At 45.8% G+C, this 26,721-nt stretch overlaps 1 pseudogene; it reads right to left on the bottom strand.

The window, feature by feature from the left end:
- The window catches only part of LOC147112213 (uncharacterized), a 37,944-nt pseudogene extending 17,383 nt beyond the window's left edge, over positions 1–20,561 (bottom strand).
- Positions 20,562–26,721: the final 6,160 nt, after the last annotated feature.

Below are 26,721 nucleotides of genomic sequence, written 5' to 3'. Positions count from 1 at the left end.
AGTAGGGATAAACGGGTCTTTTTCAGAATGGCAGGCTGTGACTAGTGGGGTACCACAAGGATCGGTGCTTGGGCCCCAGCTATTCAGAATCTATATATAGATTGGCGGTTAGGATCAGATCAGCCATGATCTTATTGAATGGCGGAGCAGGCTCGAGGGGCCGATTGGGCTACTCCTGCTCCTATTTCTTATGTTCTTATGTTCTTATATCAATGATTTGGATGAGGGGACTAAATGTAACATTTCCAAATTTGCTGATGATACAAAGCTAGGTGGCAGTGTCAGTTGTGAAGAGGATGTGAAGAGGCTTCAAGGGGATCTCGACAGTCTCAGCGAGTGGACGAGAACATGGCAGATGGATTATAATGTGGATAAATGTGAAGTTATCCACTTTGTTAGAAAAAACAGAAAGGCAGAGTATTTCCGAAATGGTGAAAGATTGGGGAATGCAGATGCTCAATGGGACCTGGGTGTCCTTGTACATGAGTCACTGAAAGGGAATGTGCAGATGCAGCAAGCCATTAGGAAGGCAAATGGTATGCTGGCCTTCATTACAAGAGGATTTGAGTACAGGAGTAAAGAAGCCTTACTCCATTGCAGTCAGATACGGGGGAATATATAATGGGAAATAAGGAAATGGCAGATCAACTAAATGCATACTTTGGGTCAGTCTTTACGAAGGAAGACACAAAAAACCTCCCTGGGATATCGGGAAAAATAGGGACATTGGCAAAGGAGGAACTGACGCAAATCAATATCTCTAAGGATATGGTGTTAAGGAAGCTAAAGGGATTGAAGGTGGACAAATCCCCAGGGCCTGATAACATGCATCCTAGGGTACTGAAGGAGGTGGCCCTAGAGATAGCGGATGCACTAAGGATGATTTTTCAGAATTCATTAGACTCGGGAACAGTGCCGATGGATTGGAGGGTAGCTAACGTTACCCCACTATTCAAAAAGGGGGGTAGGGAAAAAGCAGGTAATTACAGACCTGTAAGCCTTACATCAGTTGTGGGCAAAATGCTGGAGTCCATCATTAAGGATGAAATAGCGGAGCACTTAGCAAATGGGGACAGGATAGGACAGAGTCAACATGGATTTACAAAGGGTAAATCGTGCTTGACTAATCTATTGGAATTTTTTGAGGGAGTAACTGGTAGAATAGATGGGGGAGAGCCAGTAGATGTGGTGTACCTGGACTTCCAAAAGGCCTTCGATAAGGTCCCACATAAAAGATTAGCATGGAAAATTGAGGCTCATGGGATAAAGGGGAAAGTTTTGGCGTGGATAGGGAACTGGCTGTCAGATAGAAAACAGAGAGTTGGAATAAACGGCTCATTTTCTGAATGGCAGGCAGTAACAAGTGGGGTACCACAGGGATCTGTCCTGGGCCCCCAGCTGTTCACAATTTACATTAATGACCTGGATCAGGGAGTCGGATGCAGCATTTCCAAATTTGCAGACGACACTAAACTAGGAGGGGGGGTGGGCTCAGAGGAAGAGACCAGGAAGCTCCAGAGCGATTTGGACAGACTGGGCGATTGGGCGGATAAATGGCAGATGCACTATAATGTGGACAAGTGCGAAGTTATCCACCTTGGGTGCAGGAACGGGAGGGCAAATTATTATTTAAATGGCAATAGATTGGGAGAGGGGGAAGTACAGAGAGACCTGGGTGTTCTTGTACACCAGTCACTGAAGGCGAGCATGCAGGTGCAACAGGCGGTCAAGAAGGCAAACGGTATGCTGGCCTTCATAGCAAAAGGGTTAGAATACAGGAACAGGGATACCTTGCTGCAGCTGTACAGGGCACTGGTGAGACCACACCTCGAGTACTGTGTACAGTTTTGGTCGCCTCATCTGAGGAAGGATGTTCTTGCCATGGAGGGGGTGCAGCGGCGATTCACCAGGCTGATACCAGGAATGGCGGGAATGACCTATGAGGAGAGACTATGTAGTTTAGGGATGTACACACTGGAGTTTAGAAGATTGAGAGGGGACCTCATAGAAGTGTATAAAATTCTGACAGGTCTAGACAGACTGGATGCAGAAGGAATGTTTCCCTTGGCGGGTGAGAACAGAACTAGAGGACATAATTTAAGGATAAGGGCTAAACCATTTAGGACAGAGATGAGGGGGAATTTCTTCACTCAGAGAGTGGTGAACCTGTGGAACTCATTGCCACAGAGGGCAGTGTACGCCAGCTCATTAAATATATTTAAGAGGGAATTAGATATATTTCTACGGGCAAAAGGGGTTAAGGGTTACGGAGAGAAGGCGGGGACGGGATACTGAATTAAAGGATCAGCCATGATCTCATCGAATGGCGGAGCAGGCACGAAGGGCCGAATGGCCTACTCCTGCTCCTATCTTCTATGTATCTATGTATCTATTACTCCAATTATATAGGGCCTTGGTGAGACCACACCTGGAGTACTGTATACAATTTTGGTCTCCTTACCTAAGGAAGGATATACTTGCCACAGAGGGAGTGCAACAAAGGTTCATGAGATTGATTCCTGGGATGGCGGGACTGTCGTATGAGAAGAGATTGAGTAAACTAGGCCTGTATTCTCTTGAATTCAGAAGAATGAGAGGGGATCTCAAATGTAGTAATCTCAGGATTGCTACCAGTGCCACATGCTAGTCAGAGTAGAAATAGAAGGATATTTCAGATGAATACGTGGCTAGAGGAATGGTGCAAGGGGGAGGGATTCAAATTCCTGGGACATTGGAACCGGTTCTGGGGGAGGTGGAACCAGTACAAAATGGACAGTTTGCACCTGGGCAGGACTGGGACCGAGGTCCTAGGGGGAGTGTTTGCTAGTGCTGTGGGGGAGGGTTTAAACTAAAATGGCAGGGGGTTGGGAACCTGTGCAGGGAGACAGAGGAAAGGAAAACAAGGATAGAAGCAAAAGACAGAAAGGAGAAAAGCAAAAGTGGCAGTCAGAGTAATCAAGAGTTTAAATCAAAATGGCCACAGTAAATAATAATTCTAAAAGGTCTAAGAGTGTTAAAAAAACAAGCCTGAAGGCTTTGTGTCTTAATGCGAAGAGCATTCATAATAAGGTGGATGAATTAGCTGCGCAAATAGATGTAAACGGATATGATATGATTGGAATTATGGAAACATGGCTCCAGGGTGGCCAGGGCTGGGAATTCAACATCCAGGGGTATTCAGGAAAGACAGGCAAAAAGGAAAAGGAGGTAGGGTAGCATTGCTGGTTAAAGAGAAGATTAACACAATTGTAAGGAAGGATATTAGCTCTGAAGATGTAGAATCTGTATGGGTAGTGCTGAGAAATACCAAGTGACAGAAAACATTAGTGGGAGTTGTATACAGACCCCCAAACAGTAATGCGGAGGTTGGGGATGGCATTAAATGGGAAATTAGAGACACGTGCAATAAGGGCACAGCAGTTATCATGGGTGACTTTAATCTACATATAGATTGGGCTAACCAAATTAGTAACAATACTGTGGAGGAGGAATACCTGGAGGGTATAAGGGATGGTTTCCTGGACCAATATGTTGAGGAATCCAACTAGAGATCAGGCCATCTTAGGCTGGGTATTATGTAATGAGAAAGGAATAATTAGCAATCTTGTTGTGCGAGGCCCCTTGGGGAGGAGCGATCACAATATGATAGAATTCTTCATTAAGATGGAGAGTGAAGTATTTGACTCAGAGACTAGGGTCCTGAATTTAAATAAAGGAAACTATGATGGTATGAGGCGCGAGTTGGGTAGGATTGATTGAGGAATGTTACTCAAAGGGTTGACGGTGGATAGGCAATGGCAAACATTTAAAGATCGCATGGATGAACTGCAGAATTTGTTCATCCCTGTTTGGCATAAAAATAAAGCAAAAAAGGTGAATCAACCGTGGCTAACAAGGGAAATTAGGGATAGCATAAGATCCAAGGAGGGGACATATAAATTGGCCAGAAAAAGCAGCAAACCTGAGGATTGGGAGCAGTTTAGGATTCAACAAAGGAGGACAACGGGATTAATTAAGAGGGGGACAATAGAGTATGAGAGTAAGCTTTCAGGGATCATAAAAACTGACTGTAAAAGCTTTTATAGATATGTGAAGAGAAAAAGATTGGTGAAGTCAAGCGTAGGTCCCTTGCAGTCAGAATCAGGGGAATTTATAATGGGGAACAAAGAAATGACAGACCAATTAAATACATACTTTGGTTCTGTCTTCAAAAAGGAGGACACAAATAACCTTCCAGAGATGTCAGGGAGCGTAGGGTCTAATGAGAGGGAGGAACTGAATGAAATCAGTATTTGTAGGGAAATGGTGTTAGGGAAATTGACGGGATTGAAGGCCGATAAATCCCCAGGGCCTGATAATCTACATCCTTGGGTACTGAAAGAAATGGCCCTATTGCTGGTCATCTTCCAAAATTCTACAGAATCTGGAACAGTTCCCATGGATTGGAGGGTAGCTAATGTAACCCCACTATTCAAAAAAGATGGTAGAGAGAAAACGAGGAATTATAGACCGGTAAACCTGACATCGGTAGTGGGGAAAATGCTAGAGTCCATTATAAAAGATGTAATAGCAGAGCACTTGGAAAACAGTGACAGGATCGGACAAAGTCAACATGGATTTACAAAGGGTAAATCGTGCTTGACTAATCTACTGGAATTTTTTGAGGATGAAACCAGTAAAATAGATAAGGGAGAACCAGTTGATGTGGTGTATTTGGACTTTCAGAAGGCTTTCGATAAGGTCCCGCGTAAGAGATTAGCATGTAAAGTTACAGCACATGGGATTGGGGGCAAGGTACTGACTTGGATAGAGAACTTGTTGGCAGACAGGAAACAAAGAGTTGGAATAAACAGGTTTTTTTCTGAGTGGCGGGCAGTGACTAGTGGGGCACCGCAGGGATCGGTCCTAGGACCCCAGCTATTCACAATATATATTAATGATCTAGATGAGGGAACTAGATGTAATATCTCCAAGTTTGCAGATGACACAAAGCTGGGTGGGCGTGTGTGCTGTGAGGAGGATGCCAAGAAACTCCAGTATGATTTAGACAGTTTGGGTGATTGGGCAGATGCATGGCAGATGCAGTATAATGTGGATAAATGCGAGGTTATCCACTTTGGTGGCAAAAACAGGAAGGCAATTATCTGAATGGCAATAGATTGGGAGAAGGGGAAGTGCAACGAGACCTGGGTGTCCTTGTGCACCAGTCGCTGAAGGTAAGCATGCAGGTGCAGCAGGCGGTTAAGAAGGCAAATGGTATGTTGGCCTTCGTAGCGAGAGGGTTCAAGTACAGGAACAAGGATGTCTTGCTGCAGTTGTACAGGGCCTTGGTGAGACCATATCTTGAGTATTGTGTGCAGTTTTGGTTGCCTTATCTGAGGAAGGATGTTCTTGTCATGGAGGGAGTGCAGCGAAGATTCACCAGACTGATACCTGGAATGGCAGGAATGACGTATGAGGAGAGATTGGGTCGATTGGTCTTATACTTGCTGGAGTTTAGAAGAATGAGAGGGGATCTCATTGAAACTTATAAAATTCTAACAGGACTAGACAGACTTGATGCAGGAAGGATGTTCCCGATGGCCGTGGAGTCCAGAACTAAGGATAAGGGGAAGCCATTTAGGACAGAGATGAGGAGGAATTTCTTCACCCAAAGAGTGGTGAACCTGTGGAATTCTCTACCACAGAAGGCAGTTGAGGCCAATTCATTAAATATATTCAAGAAGGAGTTAGATATATTTCTTAAGGCTAAAGAGATGAAGGGATATGGGGAGAAAGCAGGGACAGGGTACTGAATTTGGATGATCAGTCATGATCTCATTGAATGGCGGAGCAGGCTCGAGGGGCCGAATGGCCTACTCCTGCTCCTATCTTCTATGTTTCTATGAAGCATACTAAATTATTACAGGGCTTGATAGGGTGGATGCTGGGAGAATGTTCCCCTTGGCTGGGGAGTCTAGAACCAGGGGCCACAGCCTCAGGATAAAGGGTAGGCCATTCAGGACTGAGATGAGAAGAAATTTCTTCACACAGAGGGTGGTGAATCTTTGGAATTCTCTACCCCAGAGGGCTGTGGAGGCTCAGTCATTGGGTATATTCAAAACAGAAGTCGATAGATTTCTGACTAGTAAGTGTAATGATATCAGCAAATAGTGATGGTATTTGCCTGTTTGATTATGATGCCTTACCAGCATATTTGCCTGTTTGATTATTTATGCCTTACCAGCAGAGGGCATGTGAGAGAGGGAGTTTAGTTTTAGTTTCATTTTAGATGGATCTCTAAGATGGTGTCTCCTGTAATGCTGTTAACTGAGTTGAACATACTTTAGTAAAAAGACATTCTCTTTCATGAATGTGTCGTCATTGAACCCACATAGAAAACGATACATGGTGTCAGAAGGGATTGAAAGAGATGAAGAGGAAAAATCTGAAGTTAAATCAAGCCAAAAGAGAACATCGATACTTACCTTTGGAGAATAGCTAACGAAGTGAAAAAATGGTAGGATTATACCCACCGGCGAAGCTTCAGTTGACAGGTAATGTGGCTGAAAATTGGAGGAGGTTCAAACAATGTTTGGAGTTGTATATAGCAGCAATTGGAGCTGACGAGAAAAGTGATCAAATGAAAGCGTCAGTGTTCTTACATGTCGTGGGTGATGAAGCGCTGGAGGTGTATAATAACTTCACATTCGCTGCTGATGGAGACAAAATGAAGCTGGATAAAATAATGGAACAGTTTGAGGCCTACTGCATACCTAAACGTAACATGACGTTTGAGAGGCACAGATTTTTCACAAGTGTACAGAAAACGGGCGAGACTATTGATCAGTATGTGACTGAACTGAGAAACAGAAGCAAAACGTGTGAATTTGGGGGACTGACAGACTCGCTGATAAAAGACAGACTGGTGTGTGGTATTCCAGATAATGGTCTAAGGGAAAGACTGCTAAGAGAGCAAGATCTAGACCTGGGAAAAGCCATACCACTGTGTAGGGCTACAGAGACTGTGAAGTCGCAGGCAAAGGAGCTGTTCAGTGACAGTAGCTGCAACGTGGATGCAGTGAGAAAGAACGGACACATACCGTTTAACAAAAAGAGCGCCAATGTGAAAAAAGAGGCGTGGCCAGCGAACAAGAATGAAAGGGGCAATCGAAAGTCATGTAGTCGATGCGGTACACAGCATCCACCAAAAAAGTGTCCAGCATATGGTAAAACATGCAATAGTTGCAACAAAAACAACCATTATGCCCATTGCTGTAAGAACCAAGCGCAACAAAGCAAGGTCCATGCAGTAGATGAAAGCGAGATAGAGGAGTTCTATGTGGATGTTGTGTCTGAAAACAAAAAAGAAAAAAGAGACTGGATGTTGACACTAAAAGTGAATGACATACACATTCCATTTAAATTGGATACTGGAGCACTAGTTAATGTGATATCAGAGACTGATTTTAAGAAAATTAGACCCAGACCAAAGATACATGGAATAAAAGTGAAAGTGACAGGATACTCAGGTACTGATATACCAGTAAAAGGAAAATGCATTGTCAAAGTGACACACAAGGACAGAGAGCACACGCTAGCATTAATCGTGGTGCCAAAGGATGTGCAGGCCATACTAGGTTTAATACCCTGTGAGAGACTGAACCTGGTAAAGAGAGTCCTCGTTGTGGAAAGCGAAGGAGAGACAGTCTATGATGAACTCATGAAAGAGTACAATGACCTATTTCAGGGTCTAGGCTGCCTTCCAGGAGAACACACGATCAGAGTAGATAAAAGCATGCCAACGGTCATACATCCATGCAGAAAAGTTCCGTTTGCTCTTCAAAAGCAACTGAAGGCAGAGTGGGACAGGATGGAAAGCCTGAACATGATTCAGAAGATAGATGAGCCAACTGAGTGGGTGAGTTCCCTCGTCATTGTGGACAAAAAGAATGGAAAGCTCAGAATTTGCCTGGATCGAAGAGATCTAAACAGAGCAATAAAGAGAGAGCACTTCAAGCTTCCTACACGTGAGGAAATCATGTCACAGTTTGCAAATGCAAAGTATTTCAGCAAGTTAGATGCATCATCAGGATTTTGGCAGATGAAACTGGATGAGGCAAGTTCAAGACTATGCACGTTCAACAGTCCATTTGGCAGATACAGATTCCTAAGGTTACCATTTGGCATTGCCTCAGCTCCTGAAGTGTATCACAAAACTATCCATATGATCTATGAGCGCCTGGAGGGAGTTGATACATCAGTGGATGACATCATAGTATGGGGAACCATGAGAACTGAGCATGACGAGAGACTGAAAAAAGTGCTGGAAGCAACAAGGAAAACAAACCTGAAGCTGAATAGAGAGAAATGCCAGCTCGGGGTGACAGAACTGACATTCGTGGGAGATATCCTTAGCAGTGAGGGCATCAGACCAGATCCCAGAAAGGTGTCCGCCATCAAGAATATGCCAAAGCCAAAATGCAAAAAGGACGTGCAGAGGTTTAATGGAATGATCAACTACATGGGGAAATTCATATCCAACCTCTCATAAAAGATGGCGCCACTGAGAAGACTAACTGAAAAGAACATAGAATGGGAATGGAATCATGAGCATGAGAAGTCATGGAGCGATCTAAAGAAACTGCTCACAGAGGAACCAGTTCTGAGGTTTTATGACCCAGCGAGACCCATCAAGATATCATCAGATGCATCACAGAGTGGGCTCGGTGCCGTTCTTCTGCAAAAATATGACTACTGGCAACCTATTGCATATGCACCGCACTCAATGACAGACGCGGAGACGCAATATGCTCAAATAGAAAAGGAGCTGCTCAGCTTCACATACGCCTGTGAAAGATTTCACCAGTTTGTGTCAGGACAAGCAATCAGTGTAGAGACTGACCATAAGCCCTTGATTGCATTGTTCCAAAAGCCACTAAATAGCTGTCCGCTTAGAATACAAAGAATGATGATACACTGAATGTTGTGTACACACCGGGTAAACTGATGTATACAGCAGACACGTTGTCCAGAGCTGTAGACCCAAGAGAGCCCGCAAACACCAAAATGGATGAAAAAGTGAACGCCTACGTGGACATGATCACAAGTGCACTGCCCATAGCAGATGCAAAAATGGAGCTCATAAAGACTGAGACAAACAAAGATGAAACACTGAGATGACTGAGGAAAAGCATCTTGGATGGATGGCCCAACATGAAGCAAGACTGCTCACCTGACATGGCAGAGTACTGGAACTGCAGGGCGGAACTATCAATGGTCGAAGACATCATCTACAAAGGAAGTAAAATAGTTATCCCAAAGGGTCTGAGAAAAGAGATGCTAAAAAGGATCCATGGAGGACATCTGGGAATCGAAAAGTGTAAGAAAAGAGCACGAGAGGTGATGTACTGGCCACAAATCAACCAAGATGTGACAAATGAGGTGTCAAACTGCACAATATGCCTGAAATATCGAGCAAGCAATCCGGTAGAACCACTAAAGCCACACCCAGCGCCAGACAGACCTTACCAGAAGGTAGGCGCTGACCTATTCGTATGTCAAGGGAAGGACTATCTTGTAGTCACAGACTATTACTCCCTGTATCCAGAGGTTTGTAGACTGTGCACCACCACTGCAGATGCTGTGATAACATGTATAAAAGCCATATTCTCCAGACATGGCGTGGCAAGCGAGGTCTTCACAGACAACGGACCCCAGTTTTACAATGCAAGTTTCCAACACTTTGCCAAAGAGTGGGACTTTGTCCACACAACGTCAAGTCCTCACTTTCCACAGTCCAATGGACTAGTGGAAAAATCGGTCCAGACAGGGAAAAGACTGATGTACAAGGCAAAAGACAGTGGAACTGACTTCTACCAGAGCATGCTTGTATACCGCACAACGCCGCTCGAGTGTGGTATGTCACCAGCCCAACTCCTTATGGGACGTCGGCTAAGGTCAAACCTACCCATCCCGGAGAACCTCCTGAAAACAAAAGAGGGGGAGAAAGTGAGGAAGTTCAAAGAACAACAGAAAGAAAAGCAAAAGTACTACTATGACAGAGGAACACAAAACCTACCTGAACTCCACACTGGTGACCAAGTAAGGTTCAAAGACAAAACAAACATATGGACTCAGAAGGGAACTGTCTTGAGTGAAGTTCAACCAAGATCATACACCATTCAGACAGATGAGGGTGCTGTTCTGCGAAGAAATCATCGAGATCTTCTCATGCCACAGCAAGTCAAAAGACTGATACTGTTGAACAACTTGATCACACAGCAGGTCAAAAGACTGATACTGTTGAACGACCTGATCACACAGCTGAGAAATCATCATCTGAGGCAACAACTCAGATTCAAGGACAATCAATCAGAAAATCCTCAAGACGCGTGAAGCCTCCTGAGAGACTCATTGAGCAAGTTTAAGGACTCTTGGGCCTAGAAATTCAGTTGCGTTCGCCAGCCGTTAGCACCATAAGAGGAGTAGATCTCGAGCGCTAGGCACTTAGTGCCCGGGCACAGACCGATCTGCGCCTACGCCCAACTTCAGTTGACATTTAGCGCCGGCGCAAAGTGTTTGCGCGCGCTCAGCTGCGCGCACAGCTTATGACGTCATTTCGTCGTGCAACGCCGTTTGTGCGCCCCAAACCGGAACTTCAGTGGCGCCCGCCCAATGTGGACGTGGCGCTGTTAAGAACTGCGAAGTGGAACGCAGCAGAGGCCCTGCGGGCCTCGGGGAGCGCTAATTAAAGGGCACTTAGACTGAACTATAAAGGCCAGCCATTTTGCTGCAATGACTTTAGTGCTACGGATTTCTGGACAGAGACCAAGGAAGAGACCTTACTGATTTGGGCCAACATAGGAGAGGTATTTTTGGCTTCTGGCCAGAGCTTGGAAATTTGACTAATTGTGATTTCACTGTTTGCAAGTATATTATGGGGGCTGCATGGGGTTCCAACCCTCAGTTCCAGCATTATGTGCGAAGGGCTTGCAGACGCTGTGTGAGAGGGGCAGCCATGCCTAGACGCAGAGGGGCCATCAGGCGTCGGCAACGTAGGCCTTACCCACTCAGGGAATACCGCCAGCAGGTGTCCTATCTCACCATGACTGCCGCGCATTGTGTTAAGAGGCTGCGCTTCAGAAGGGAGGTGGTTGCAGAGGTCTGCCAGCTGCTTCACAGAGATCTGCATCCACAGCTGATGTGCAGGACGTCTCTGTCGGTGGAAGTGAAGGTCACGGTGGCTCTGAACTTTTATGCAAGCGGCTCCTTCCAAGCCGCTGCTGGGGACATAGCGAACATCTCCCAGTTCGCCATGCATCGCTGCATCCGGCAGGTCACCGATGCCCTTTTCGCAAGGAGACACCAATTCATCTCCTTCCCCATGACCCTAGAGAGGCAGGAGCAGCGTGCAGTCAGATTTGCGAGGATCGCCGACTTCCCCATGGTGCAGGGCGCCATTGACTGCACGCATGTGGCTATGCGGGCACCTATCGACAATGCCGAGGATTACCGCAACCGGAAGGGCTACCATTCCCTCAATGTGCAGCTGGTGTGTGACCACAGGCAGCGCATCCTAGCTGTCAATGCCCGCTTTCCAGGCAGCAGCCACGATGCATTTATCCTGCGCCAGACTACTGTGGCTGACATGTTCCAGGCACAGCCTCCCCCAAGAGGATGGCTTATCGGGGACAAAGGCTATCCTTTGTGTACATGGCTCATGACCCCGCTCCGCGCGCCCAGGACCCCTGCTGAGGAGGCATACAACGAAAGCCATCAAGCCACAAGGAACATCATAGAGCAAACGATTGGCGTCCTCAAGCAATGGTTCCGCTGCCTGGATCGTTCCGGCGGATCTCTACAGTATTCGCCGGATAGAGTCTCCCAGTTCGTCGTCGTTTGCTGCATGCTGCATAACCTGGCTATCCGCAGGACTCAGGCACTGCCACCTCACGTTGGACCACCACCTCAGGAGGACGAGCAGGAGGACCATGAGGAGGAGGAGGAGGAGGAGTACCAGCCCAGGAGGGAGCCACAAGGTCCAAGGGCCGTCCGTCGGCGGCTTATTGAACGACACTTCTAGGCCCCCTGTCAGGCAATGGCTTGTGGCAATGAAGGCACATGAATGCAGCCGCTCCGCAAACCCTCAGCTGGTTAACGCAACAACCACTTGAAACATCACACATGGACAAGCTGAATAAATAAAAAGCTTTATTGAACAAACTCAGGGCCCTTCCCACATGAAACCCAAAAACAGACAAGACCCCCAAAAAACAGTCAAAAACATATCTCACTCCCACAACCTGGGGAGGAATAACAAAACTTGTCCATCCAAATGGCCTTCATCCTCGGCCTTACCAAGACAAACCCTCCCATACAGAACACAAACACCCTGTGGTGATTATTCCTTGATTAGTAAAAGTATTATGATTCGTTGTTTGTTAACTGCCTTGGGATATGTGTTGTAATCTCATTCGTAGTTGATGATCACATGATGTGTTGTGGCTACCTTAAATTCAGTCCTTTTCTAGCCTTAGTTGGGACTGGATGTAGAAAGATATGCTGCTAATTTTAAAGTTAATAAAGCCTAACTTTGGAAGGCAAATCTATTCTTTATTTCAATTTATTAACTTTATGTTAGAATGGAGCGATATCTTCAACCAGAACGATTCAAGGCTGACCCCAATTCTGCTGGAGTGGATGATAAATGGAAACATTGGTATTGTACATTTAAAAACTTTTTGGGCGTGTTGGATCAAGAGGCTCTAAATAAGCTGAATATGCTGATCAACTACATTGACCCGGATGTATATAAATATATTTTGCACTGTAAAACTTATGAAGAGGCTATTTCTACATTGGAAAAGATTTTTGTTAAACCAAAGAATGAGGTATTCGCACGTCATCTTTTATCTGCCCGTAGGCAGCAGGTGGGAGAATCTTTGGATACTTATTTACAAGCACTTCGGTGCCTTAGTGTTGACTGTAATTATAAGGCTGTGACGGTTGAAGAACATAAGGACGAATCGGTACGGGATGCTTTTATTAATGGATTACTGTCTAGATCAATTCGTCAGCGGTTGTTAGAAAATAAGACTCTGGATCTTAAAAGTGCCTTTGAGCAAGCTTCTACATTGGATGTGGCTCAGAGAAGTTTGGATTCTTATGCTCTTTTTAATCGGCCTGCGACTATGGTTTCGGCAATTTCGGATGAAAAGGAATTATGTGGACTTAATGGGAGTGGTTTACTAGATTTTGAAACAGTTTCTACTTCGGCGGCCATTGCCTCTAGGATTCAGAAGTGTTATTTTTGTGGGAATATCCGGCACCCTCGTCTGAAGTGTCCTGCTCGGGAGGCTGTGTGTAGTAAATGCAGCAAGAGAGGTCATTATGCACGTGTGTGCAAATCATCAGGTTTAATTACCTTCCCTCCTTCTGGTGTGGGAGGGTCTTCCTCCACTACCTCTTCTGTGACTATTCAGCCTTTAGATAGGGCGTTTATTGCATCAATTTCTGCTGCATTTGCTCATGGCCTAAACAAAGCTATAGTTACGGCTCAAGTTAATGGGTTGGAAGTGAAGGCCCTTATAGATACGGGCAGTACTGAGAGTTTTATAAGTCTTCAGTTTGCGAAGGAGAAGCATTTGAAAATTTCGCCTGTTATGTATCAGGTGTGTATGGCTCAGACGACCCTTATTTCACAAATAGCTGGTTGTTGCTTTGTGAAAATGGTTCTTCTGGGTAATACGTATACTGATATACGCCTATCTGTTTTGCCTAATCTCTGTGCGGATATTTTGATTGGACATGATGTTCTTCAGTTACACGAGTCTCTTAGTCTTTCATTTGGAGGGACTAAGCCACCTTTATCTATTTGTGGATTAACCTCTTTATCTATTCCTCCATTATCACTTTTTTCTAATTTGATGTCGGATTGTAAGCCAATTGCTACCAAGTCAAGACGATATAGTAGTCAGGATAGAGAATTTATTAATTCTGAAGTTCAACGTCTCTTATTGGAAGGAATCATTGAACCTAGTTGTTCGCCTTGGCGAGCACAGGTAGTTGTCACGACTAACGAGAGACACAAGAAACGAATGGTGATAGACTATTCCCAAACTATTAATAGGTATACTCAGTTAGATGCGTACCCTTTGCCTAAGATTGATGAGCTTATCAATAAAGTATCTCAGTATAAAGTTTTTAGCACTATTGACTTAACGAGTGCTTATCATCAGATTCCTATTGTTAAGAAGGATCAACCATATACGGCCTTTGAGGCTGGTGGAAAGCTGTATCAGTTTTGCCAAATACCATTTGGTGTTACTAATGGTGTTGCTTGTTTTCAACGGGCAATGGATGCTTTTATAAGTGATAACTTCCTCTGTGACACCTTTTCATACTTAGATGACATCACAGTGTGTGGCAAATCAAGGGTGGAGCATGATTCTAATTTAAAAAGATTCCTTCAAGCCGCGGAAAAAGTTGGTTTAACTTTTAACAAAGAGAAATGTGTCTTTTCGACTACTGAGGTAAATCTATTGGGGTATATTATTTCGGGAAATAAGATTAAACCAGATCCAGAACGTCTGCGACCATTGATCGATTTACCTTGTCCTACTAATTCTAAGGCTTTGCAACAAGTTGTTGGACTGTTTTCTTATTATTCTAATTGGATTGCAAATTTTTCACGGAAGATCCGGCCTCTTATTCGGGTTACGACATATCCTCTATCATGGGAGGCCAGGACATGTTTTGAGAATTTTAAAAAGGATATTTTAGGAGCAGTTGTGCATTCCATTGATGAGCAGGTTCCCTTTGTGATTGAGACGGATGCTTCGGATTTTGCAATTGGGGCTACTTTGAACCAAAATGGAAGACCTGTGGCCTTTTTCTCACGTACTTTGAATAATAGTGAAAAAAGACATTCCTCAATAGAAAAAGAGGCATACGCAATAGTAGAAGCATTGCGTAAATGGAGACATTATTTATCGGGGCGACATTTCACGCTGGTAACTGACCAAAAATCTGTGTCCTTTATGTTTGATGTTAAACATTTTGGAAAGATTAAAAATGATAAAATAATGAGATGGAGGATTGAGTTGGCATGTTACCATTTTGACATAGTTTATCGTCCGGGGAAGGATAATGTTGCTGCTGATGCACTGTCGAGGGCTTATTGTTCAGTGATTCATGGAGATACGCTTACTAATCTTCACAATGCCTTATGTCATCCTGGGGTTACGAGGATGATACACTTTGTACGCAGTAAGAACTTGCCTTTTTCAGTTGAAGACGTCAAGCGGATGACTTCATCATGTTCTATCTGTGCTCGGTGTAAACCGAATTTCTTTAAGCCTCAACGAGCTCATCTTATAAAGGCTACTTCTCCTTTTGAACGTTTGAGTGTTGATTTTAAGGGACCTCTTCCTTCAACTACTCAAAACCGATATATATTTACTGTTGTGGATGAGTTTTCAAGGTTCCCTTTTGCTTTTCCTTGTGCAGATGTATCAGCTGCTACAGTTATTAAATGTTTGACTCAACTTTTTGTCATCTTTGGGATGCCTGCGTATATCCATTCGGATCAGGGAAGTTCTTTTATGTCTTCCCAGTTGAAGGAATACCTTCAGAGTCGGGGAATTTCTACTAGTAGAACTACCCCGTATAATCCCCAGGGTAATGGACAGTGCGAACGATACAATGGGGTGATCTGGAAGGCAGTTATGTTGGCGTTGACATCCCGGAACCTTAAGAATACACAGTGGGAAATGGTGCTGCCTGATGCCCTGCATTCCATTAGATCACTGCTTTCAACGGCTACTAATGTGACCCCCCATGAAAGGCTCTTTAACTATCCGCGGAGATCTACTACGGGATATTCGGTACCTTCATGGCTTACTATGCAGGGACCTGTGTTGCTTCGACGCCATGTTAGATTGTCAAAATATGATCCTTTGGTGGAGGAGGTGGAGCTGTTGGAGGCAAATTCCCAATATGCTCATATTCAATTCCAAGATGGGAAAGAAAGTACTGTTTCAATTAAAGACTTGGCTCCTTGTGGGGGCCAGCCCTCTTCTGAGGATATTAATAATGGTCATGATTCGGATAATGTGGATGCTGTTACAGATACTACGAATATTTCCAATCCGATTGCAGATAATCATACTTCTATTAGTCAGCCTTTGGTAGATGTTTATGACCGTCCCAGTTCATCTTCTGATGGGATTTCTAATCCGGAAACCGTTGAGAATCGGGATATGGATAGTCTTCCTGTTGAAGATACTTCTGTGCCTTCTGGCGTGGGAGGGCAAGGAATTTCACCAAGGTTAAGAAGGTCGACACGAACAAGATATCCTTTCGACCGATTGAAAATGGACTTTTAAATTGATAATGTTTTAAAAATTGTTGAAATATTATAGTATATTGTTTTAGTTGAGAGATACTTAATACTTATGCGTAATGTTATTATTTGTTGTTGTTCATTTAGTATTGTGTTATGTAAATAGTTTTATTCTCGTGCATAGTTTAGTTGTAAATAATTAATTGTAAATTGTAAAAGTTATTAGGTTGGAGTATATTTTAAAAGGAGGGGTGAATGTGGTGATTATTCCTTGATTAGTAAAAGTATTGTGATTCGTTGTTTGTTAACTGCCTTGGGATATGTGTTGTAATCTCATTGGTAGTTGATGATCACATGATGTGTTGTGGCTACCTTAAATTCAGTCCTTTTCTAGCCTTAGTTGGGACTGGATGTAGAAAGATATGCTGCTAATTTTAAAGTTAATAAAGCCTAACTTTGGAAGGCAAATCTATTCTTTATTTCACACCCCCATATAAAAAAACATTTGCCTTCATCTTCGGCCTTACCAAAATAAACCCCCCCCATACAGAACACAAACACCCCCATATAAAAAAACATTTGGCAACACACTCTACTTTGTGTGCCGAGAGGGCGAGTCCTTGTCCAGGCTTTTCCGGCCCCTGGCCGACCTGCTGCTCCGCCTCAACCTGGGCCCTGTGGGTGTTGCAAGGCTGGGGGAAGGCTCCTGAGGGGCACAATGCGTGACTGCAGATGCCCTTGGGGGTCGGCCTAGACGAGCTCTGGCCCTGGAGGGGCCGGCTGCTGACTGCTGCAGCTGTGGCTGGGCAGCATCAGTCTCTCCAGCAGCTCGTCGCAGCTTTGCTGGGGGAGTGGCAGTGGCGGCTGCAGCAATGGGGGCAAGCTGGCTGATGCCAGGCGCTCGCTGGTCGCCAGAGACACTGGCAGTCGGCCGGGCTGGCACTGCAGCAAGCGCAGCAATCTGGTGAAGGCCAGACCGCTGTGCTGCAGCAGCGCGGCGGGTGCCCTGGCGATGCGTGCATGACACAGCGAGTGTGGCAGCAGTGAGTGCCCGTACTGCCCTGGTCTGTGCCCGCATCCGACCAGCCAGTGACTGCACGGCACCACTCGTCAACTCTCCACTCGCTGCCTGTGCTGCCCTGAATTCGGACCGACTCGCGTCCTGTGATGCCCTGAATTCTGCCCGACTCGCGTCCTGTGATGCCCCGAATTGTTCGAGACCCCTGGCCTGTGCTGCCGCGAGTTGTTCGAAACCCCTGGCCTGTGAGGCCCCGAAATCGGCCACACTATGAGCCAGGGACTCAATGGCCTCAGGCAACCGTGCCACAACCCCCATGAACTCGGTGTGGCGACGATCCGAGTCACCCCGTAACCCCTACACCAACACATATCCCACCCTATCCCTGTAACCCCACGTATTTAATCCCCCTAACACTAAGGGTCAATTTATCATAGCCAATCAACCTAACCTGCACATCTTTGGACTGTGGGAGGAAACCGGAGCACCCGGAGGAAACCCACGCAAACACGGGGAGAATGTGCAAACTCCACACAGACAGTCACCCGAGGCCGGATTCGAACCCGGGTCCCTGGCGCTGTGAGGCAACAGTGTCCGCGGACATTTGATCAAGGAGGCGCACCTCCTGGGCGAGGACCGTCTCCGGACTGGAGGCCGGACTCTCCCTCTGGGGAGAAGGCCGCTGAGCTGCCCGACCCTTCCCGCGTGGCTGGACGCCACTGGGCCCAGCAACTGCACTCCCCTGCAACACTTCCCCCCTCTGGGGAGAAGGCCGCCGAGCTGTCCGACCCTTCCCGCGTGGCAGGATGCCACTGGGCACAGGAGCTACACTCCCCTGCAACACTTCCCCCCTCTGGGGAGAAGGCAGCCGTGCTGCCCGACCCTTCCCGCGTGGTTGGACGCCACTGGGCACAGGAGCTACACCCCCCTGCAACACTTCCCCCTGGCTCTCCTCCAGGCAAGACGTGTCCCCTCCATTGCCATCCCCTGGCGCGGATGAGGGTTCCCCCGATGTGCCGCCTTCCTCTTGCTCCTCGTTGTCCCCCTCTTCCGAGGGACTGACACTCGCAGCTTCAGGGACCTCCTCCTCACCAGCTGAAAGCAGGAAGGCACAAGAGTAGCTTTAGAGTGAGGACAGGGCGTCAGCGAGGGAGGCATGAGTGGTGGCATTATGCGCATTGGTCGGACAGTGGCAAAGGATGTAGATCTGAAGCGCAAGGGGAACGAGAGAGGTCCAAACGGTCATGTCCTTACCATTGGGGCCCAGCACAGGGTCGGCATCTCCAATTGCAACGGGGCCAATCACCCGGGCACCCATGAGTCAACCCACGCGCTCCTCCAGGTCACTGAGCTCCTGGGACTGGGCACGGCCTCCCCCGGTGACAGTCCAGCTCTTCAGATTCTCGGCCAGCTTGGCCTGCAAGAGAAAGGATGGCTTCTAAGTACAGTGTGGTGCCCTGTTGTTGTGTGCACTGCCTCCCATGGTCGAATAGCTTGGCCAGTGTGTAAAGTGCAGAAAGTGCTATTGATGTTCATGCCAGTGCCATAGCTGCTGGAGGAGGGCTGGCCATTAGGCCTTTGAGGTCCCTTTGCCCATAATGTGAGGTGCACATGCAAGGATGAGGAGGACACTGGAAAGGGTACTCACCCTGACCAACCGAGTGAGGTCGTTAAACTTTTTCCGGCATTGGTCACCAGTCCTGGGGACATCGCTGTTGGCTGTGACCCTCTGGCCGATTTCCCTCCAGGATCTCCTGTACAGCCTCTTGGGAGCCTTCTTGCCACTGTCCGGGAACAAGATATCTCTTCTCTTCTCCAAAGCCCTAACCAGCACCTTCAAATCATGGGCAGAGAAGCGCTGCGCTCGCTCACGGGCCCTCTGCATCCTTGCTGGCGCTATTTCTCTCCAGCAGCAGTGTTTAGGCCTAGCTGGAGGGCTGCAGTATCCAGGGCGTGGCAGCAGACCAAGTCGACCCTTCCCCCTTTAAGAGCTGGCCGGCGCCAGGGTGTCTGCTGTCAATCAAAACATGACCGCACCTGCGCTACGCCCGGCCTCGGCGGTATCAGTCTGCACCGCCGGCTTAGCGCCTAAAGATAGGGGTGCAACGTCAGTTTTAGCGCTCGAGCAAACTCCTTGGCCAAAGCTACTGAATATCGGCGAAGTGGCCTCCACTTTCCGGCGGGCGCAAACTTTAGCGCCCGCCCGACTTTACCGCCCCAAAAGTGGCTACACTGAATTTCTAGGCCTTGTTATAGAAGGAAGTAATGTTATCTTATTCTTTCTTCAAGTTCTAGGTATTTACATATTTCATGTGAACACACAAAACAAGGTTAAAAAACCTTGATCATGATAATGATAATGTAAGTTCATTAAGTGTTACAGTTAAAATGCAGAGTAATACAAAGAAAACATGTTGTTAGATAAAAGTAAAATACTTTTGTTTTAAGAAAGGGAGATGTAATGATATCAGCAAATAGTGATGGTATTTGCCTGTTTGATTATGATGCCTTACCAGCATATTTGCCTGTTTGATTATTTATGCCTTACCAGCAGAGGGCATGTGAGAGAGGGAGTTTAGTTTTAGTTTCATTTTAGATGGATCTCTAAGATGGTCTCTCCTATAATGCTGTTAACTGAGTTGAACATACTTTAGTAAAAAGACATTCTCTTTCATCAATGTGTTGTCATTGAACCCACATAGAAATCAATACAGTAAGGGCATCAAGGGATATGGCGAATGGGCCGGTGAATGGAGTTGAGGCAGAAGATCAGCCGTGATCTCATTGAATGGCGGCACAGGCTCGAGGGGCCGAATGGCCGACTCCTGCTCCTATTTCTATGTTCTTATGTTTACCCAACCCTACTGACTAAGCCTGAGTTTAGAGCTTGCTCACAAGGGGTTCACAGGGACAAGCTTTAAATACGCAAGGAAGAGCGAGGCCCAGGAACCAACTCGCCAGCCATTCAGTTCAATAAGCTCAGCCTGGCCTGCAGTTAAGGCTCCACAAACTGCCTCAGTGCCCCTAACTACAGTAAAATGCCAGATTTCTGGGTGTTTATTTAATATATTCCTCCAGGTTCCACAACAATTTCCTCATTGGGCTGGAAACAGACTGATCAAGAACGTTCTCTTGTGCACATTTCAGGAATTCCTCCCCCTCTTTACCCTTTTCACTGTTGCTATCCGAGTCTATATTAGGATCATTGAAGTCCCCCATTATCACTACTCTGTCGTTCTTGAATCTTTCTGTAATTTGCCTGCACCTCCATCAGACCTCCTCTTAACCTTTCTCTGCTCCAAGGAGAATAACCCATCCTCTCCAGTCTCTCCATGTAACTGAAGTCCCTCATCCCTGGGACCATTCTCGTAAATCTTTTCTGCACCCTCTCCAAGGCCTTGATATCCTTCCTAAAGTGTGGTGCCCAGAATCCCTCCAGTTGAGGCCTAACTGGTGTTTTATAAAGTTTTAGCATAACTTCCTTGCTTTTGTGCTTTGTGTCTCTGTTTATAAAGCCCAGGACAGGCTGAGAGAATATTTACGTATTGTTGGGGTCGATAACATGATGTCACATCACTAGTGGTGCCTGAAGCCCTCGCTAGTGTAAACCTTGTTATAAATCAGCTGCTCCAAACAGCAACATGCCCCCATGCGGTAACCTGGACAAGAATCATCAGCCAGAACTGGCAGAGAATGCCATGCACTTAAACAGTCAGGGAGAAGATAAATATTTAAGCTGAAGTCTTCGCCCTGCTCGAGTGGCTGTCTGGTTTATAAGCGTTTGCTCTGTTACACGGAGGCTCCGCTCTCTCTCTAAGTTCTGTGCTGTACGGACCGTCCCACTGCTGATTTCTGGGATCTGGCGGGACAGAGGGAGCCGGGGTAACTGGCGAGAGGCGATATCAAGTCCCTTCTTGGGTTAGAAATTTGTTTTCAATTCCTTCGGCCAACCCCGGTGACTGCAGTCAGGGCCCAGTCAGGAGCTGCTGATTTATAACAAGGTTTACACTAGTGACAGCCTTTTGCACCACAACTGATGTGACATCATGTTACGGATCGCAACAATACGTAAATATTCTCTCAGCCTGTCCTGGGTTCACAGATGGGAGAGAAGTTAAGTCCTTGGAATTGGCTTCAGCTCCTCAAGGACTGGGGGGGCAGCAATTGGCCTGGAGTCTCTTGCCCAGTCACCACCCCTTCCCCCCTGCCCGAGTATCTGCTCATCCATGAGTTCCGTGCCACCACTAAAATAGTAAAGAGAGAAATTTGGCAGGACCTCATCAAATGTTTGCACAATAACGTCTGCAACACTAACTGCTACCTCAGTATTGACTTATCGCAGTGCTTGGCTCGGGTGGTAGCACTCTCCCCTCGAAATCACTGCAGGGCTTGGTGAGCTGAGACCCAGGCCAGTGCTGAGGGAGTCCTGCTTAGCACCGATCAGATGGTAAACTGAGGTCCAGTTCCTGGGCTGGTAAAGATCCCGTGACATTATTCAAAGAGCAGGGAGTTCTCCCAGTGTCCTGGGCCAACGTTTCTCCCTCAACCAACACCACTAACATCAGATAAACAGCTCAATCATCTCACTACAAATTGGCTGCCGCGTTTCCGACATACAACAGTGACTACACTTCAAAAAGTACTTCATTGGCTGTAAAGCACTTTGGGATTGCCGCTGGTCATGAAAGGTGCTATAGAAATACAAGTCTTTCTTTCATTCTGAGAAATTATAAGCTACTGAGGTCATAATTCAGGGTAAGGGTCACTCACTGCAACTGTACAGAGTCACTGTTTATTCAGGGTAAGGGTCACTCACTGCAACTGTACAGAGTCACTGTTTATTCAGGGTAAGGGTCACTCACTGTGTAACTGTACAGAGTCACTGTTTATTCAGGGTAAGGGTCACTCACTGTGTAACTGTACAGAGTCACTGTTTATTCAGGGTAAGGATCACTCACTGTGTAACTGTACAGAGTCACTGTTTATTCAGGGTAAGGGTCACTCACTGTGTAACTGTACAGAGTCACTGTTTATTCAGGGTAAGGGTCACTCACTAACTGTACAGAGTCACTGTTTATTCAGGGTAAGGGTCACTCACTGTGTAACTGTACAGAGTCACTGTTTATTCAGGGTAAGGGTCACTCACTAACTGTACAGAGTCACTGTTTATTCAGGGTAAGGGTCACTCACTGTGTAACTGTACAGAGTCACTGTTTATTCAGGGTAAGGGTCACTCACTGTGTAACTGTACAGAGTCACTGTATATTCAGGGTAAGGGTCACTCACTGTGTAACTGTACAGAGTCATTGTTTATTCAGGGTATGGGTCACTCACTGTAACTGTACAGAGTCACTGTTTATTCAGGGTAAGGGTCACTCACTGTGTAACTGTACAGAGTCACTGTTTATTCAGGGTAAGGGTCACTCACTGTGTAACTGTACAGAGTCACTGTTTATTCAGGGTAAGGTTCACTCGCTGTAACTGTACAGAGTCACTGTTTATTCAGGGTAAGGGTCACTCACTGTGTAACTGTACAGAGTCACTGTTTATTCAGGGTAAGGATCACTCACTGTGTAACTGTACAGAGTCACTGTATATTCAGGGTAAGGGTCACTCACTGTGTAACTGTACAGAGTCACTGTTTATTCAGTGTAAGGGTCACTCACTGTAACTGTACAGAGTCACTGTTTATTCAGGGTAAGGGTCGCTCACTGTAACCGTACAGAGTCACTGTTTATTCAGGGTAAGGGTCACTCACTGTGTAACTGTACAGAGTCGCTGTTTATTCAGGGTAAGGGTCACTCACTGTAACCGTACAGAGTCACTGTTTATTCAGGGTAAGGGTCACTCACTGTGTAACTGTACAGAGTCACTGTTTATTCAGGGTAAGGGTCACTCACTGTGTAACTGTACAGAGTCACTGTTTATTCAGGGTAAGGGTCACTCACTGTGTAACTGTACAGAGTCACTGTTTATTCAGGGTAAGGGTCACTCACTGTGTAACCGTACAGAGTCACTGTTTATTCAGGGTAAGGGTCACTCGCTGTGTAACTGTACAGAGTCACTGATTATTCAGGGTAAGGGTCACTCACTGTGTAACTGTACAGAGTCACTGTTTATTCAGGGTAAGGTTCACTCACTGTAACTGTACAGAGTCACTGTTTATTCAGGGTAAGGGTCACTCACTGTAACTGTACAGAGTCACTGTTTATTCAGGGTAAGGGTCACTCACTGTGTAACTGTACAGAGTCACTGTTTATTCAGGGTAAGGGTCACTCACTGTGTAACTGTACAGAGTCACTGTTTATTCAGGGTAAGGGTCACTCACTGTGTAACCGTACAGAGTCACTGTTTATTCAGTGTAAGGGTCACTCACTGTGTAACTGTACAGAGTCACTGTTTATTCAGGGTAAGGGTCACTCACTGTGTAACCGTACAGAGTCACTGTTTATTCAGGGTAAGGTCACTCACTGTAACTGTACAGAGTCACTGTTTATTCAGGGTAAGGGTCACTCACTGTGTAACTGTACAGAGTCACTGTTTATTCAGGGTAAGGGTCACTCACTGTGTAACTGTACAGAGTCACTGTTTATTCAGGGTAAGGGTCACTCACTGTGTAACCGTACAGAGTCACTGTTTATTCAGGGTAAGGTCACTCACTGTAACTGTACAGAGTCACTGTTTATTCAGGGTAAGGGTCACTCGCTGTGTAACTGTACAGAGTCACTGTTTATTCAGGGTAAGGGTCACTCACTGTGTAACTGTACAGAGTCACTGTTTATTCAGGGTAAGGGTCACTCACTGTGTAACCGTACAGAGTCACTGTTTATTCAGGGTAAGGGTCACTCACTGTGTAACCGTACAGAGTCACTGTTTATTCAGGGTAAGGGTCGCTCACTGTAACTGTACAGAGTCACTGTTTATTCAGGGTAAGGGTCGCTCACTGTAACTGTACAGAGTCACTGTTTATTCAGGGTAAGGGTCACTCACTGTGTAACTGTACAGAGTCATTGTTTATTCAGGGTAAGGGTCACTCACTGTGTAACCGTACAGAGTCACTGTTTATTCAGGGTAATGGTCACTCACTGTGTAACTGTACAGAGTCACTGTTTATTCAGGGTAAGGGTCGCTCACTGTAACTGTACAGAGTCACTGTTTATTCAGGGTAAGGGTCACTCACTGTGTAACTGTACAGAGTCACTGTTTATTCAGGGTAAGGGTCACTCACTGTGTAACTGTACAGAGTCACTGTTTATTCAGGGTAAGGGTCACTCACTGTGTAACCGTACAGAGTCACTGTTTATTCAGGGTAAGGGTCACTCACTGTAACTGTACAGAGTCACTGTTTATTCAGGGTAAGGGTCGCTCACTGTAACTGTACAGAGTCACTGTTTATTCAGGGTAAGGGTCACTCACTGTGTAACCGTACAGAGTCACTGTTTATTCAGGGTAAGGGTCACTCACTGTGTAACCGTACAGAGTCACTGTTTATTCAGGGTAAGGGTCGCTCACTGTAACTGTACAAAGTCACTGTTTATTCAGGGTAAGGGTCGCTCACTGTAACTGTACAGAGTCACTGTTTATTCAGGGTAAGGGTCACTCACTGTGTAACTGTACAGAGTCACTGTTTATTCAGGGTAATGGTCACTCACTGTGTAACTGTACAGAGTCACTGTTTATTCAGGGTAAGGGTCACTCACTGTGTAACTGTACAGAGTCACTGTTTATTCAGGGTAAGGGTCACTCACTGTGTAACTGTACAGAGTCACTGTTTATTCAGGGTAAGGGTCACTCATTGTGTAACTGTACAGAGTCACTGTATATTCAGGGTAAGGGTCACTCACTGTGTAACCGTACAGAGTCACTGTTTATTCAGGGTAAGGGTCACTCACTGTGTAACTGTACAGAGTCACTGTTTATTCGGGGTATGGGTCACTCACTGTAACCGTACAGAGTCACTGTTTATTCAGGGTAAGGGTCACTCACTGTAACTGTACAGAGTCACTGTTTATTCAGGGTAAGGGTCACGCACTGTAACTGTACAGAGTCATTGTTTATTCAGGGTAAGGGTCACTCACTGTAACTGTACAGAGTCACTGTATATTCAGGGTAAGGGTCACTCACTGTGTAACTGTAGAGAGTCACTGTTTATTCAGGGTAAGGGTCACTCACTGTGTAACTGTACAGAGTCACTGTTTATTCAGGGTAAGGGTCACTCACTGTGTAACTGTACAGAGTCACTGTTTATTCAGGGTAAGGGTCACTCACTGTGTAACTGTACAGAGTCACTGTTTATTCAGGGTAAGGGTCACTCACTGTGTAACTGTACAGAGTCACTGTATATTCAGGGTAAGGGTCACTCACTGTGTAACTGTACAGAGTCATTGTTTATTCAGGGTATGGGTCACTCACTGTAACTGTACAGAGTCACTGTTTATTCAGGGTAAGGATCACTCACTGTGTAACTGTAGAGAGTCACTGTTTATTCAGGGTAAGGGTCACTCGCTGTGTAACTGTACAGAGTCACTGTTTATTCAGGTAAGGGTCACTCAATTCAATTCAATTTCAATTCAATTCAAATCGCTATATTGGCATGATAAGGTACATCTTATGTTGCCAAAGCATCGAAATACATTTATGGTTGAACACATAAATGCAGATCTATTCATACAGTGTATAAACAGATATATCCCTGAGTGTATTAATATACATTCGTATAATTTGTATATACTCTTTTCTTAGGTTTACTGGTTGTCCCTCTGTTTATGGCAAGCTGTAACATAGTGTGCCGCTAGTGTTACACAGTTTCTCTCTTCCCCTAGCAAGTATGGGAGTTTTTGGTCGTCATTCAAATTTCTGAATTCAGGGCATATTTGTGAGAATTTTTGGTAGAAATTCTCCCTGATGCCCTGATATTTTCCACAAGCTGTGAGGAAGTGCATCTCTGTCTCCACCACTCCCTGACTGCAGTGAGAGCATATCCTGTCCTCTCTTGGCAGCCGGGTCTGCCTGTGTCTGCCTTTTTCGATCGCCAGGCTATGTTCACTAAGTCTGTACCTTGTCAAGGTTTTTCTCAGTTTGCTATCCTTTACAATGGTCAGGTAATCAGCCATGTTGTATTGTCTGTTTAGGGCCAAGTAGCAATTGAGTTTGCTTTGGGTTTTTGTTGTTTCTGCCCAATATGACAGGTATTTTTCCTTTTGCTTAGTGACAATTGTGTTGGGTCGAATTCTCTGTGCTACGATGTCACTGTCCTGGGGCTGGTTATTGTTAGTAGTGTTAGTGGTTGCATCACTGAGTCCCAGGACTAGTTGACTGAGGGCGTTCTTCTTTATGGTCCTCTCTTGGTATTTCAAGGCTTCATAATGATAGCAGTGGG

The sequence above is a fragment of the Somniosus microcephalus genome, chromosome 10, assembly GCF_052327205.1.
Source record: "Somniosus microcephalus isolate GS21.2 chromosome 10, FLI_Smic_1.0, whole genome shotgun sequence".
In the NCBI taxonomy this organism is placed as follows: Eukaryota; Metazoa; Chordata; class Chondrichthyes; order Squaliformes; family Somniosidae; genus Somniosus; species Somniosus microcephalus.
This window is presented reverse-complemented; position numbering and strand designations above follow the sequence as displayed.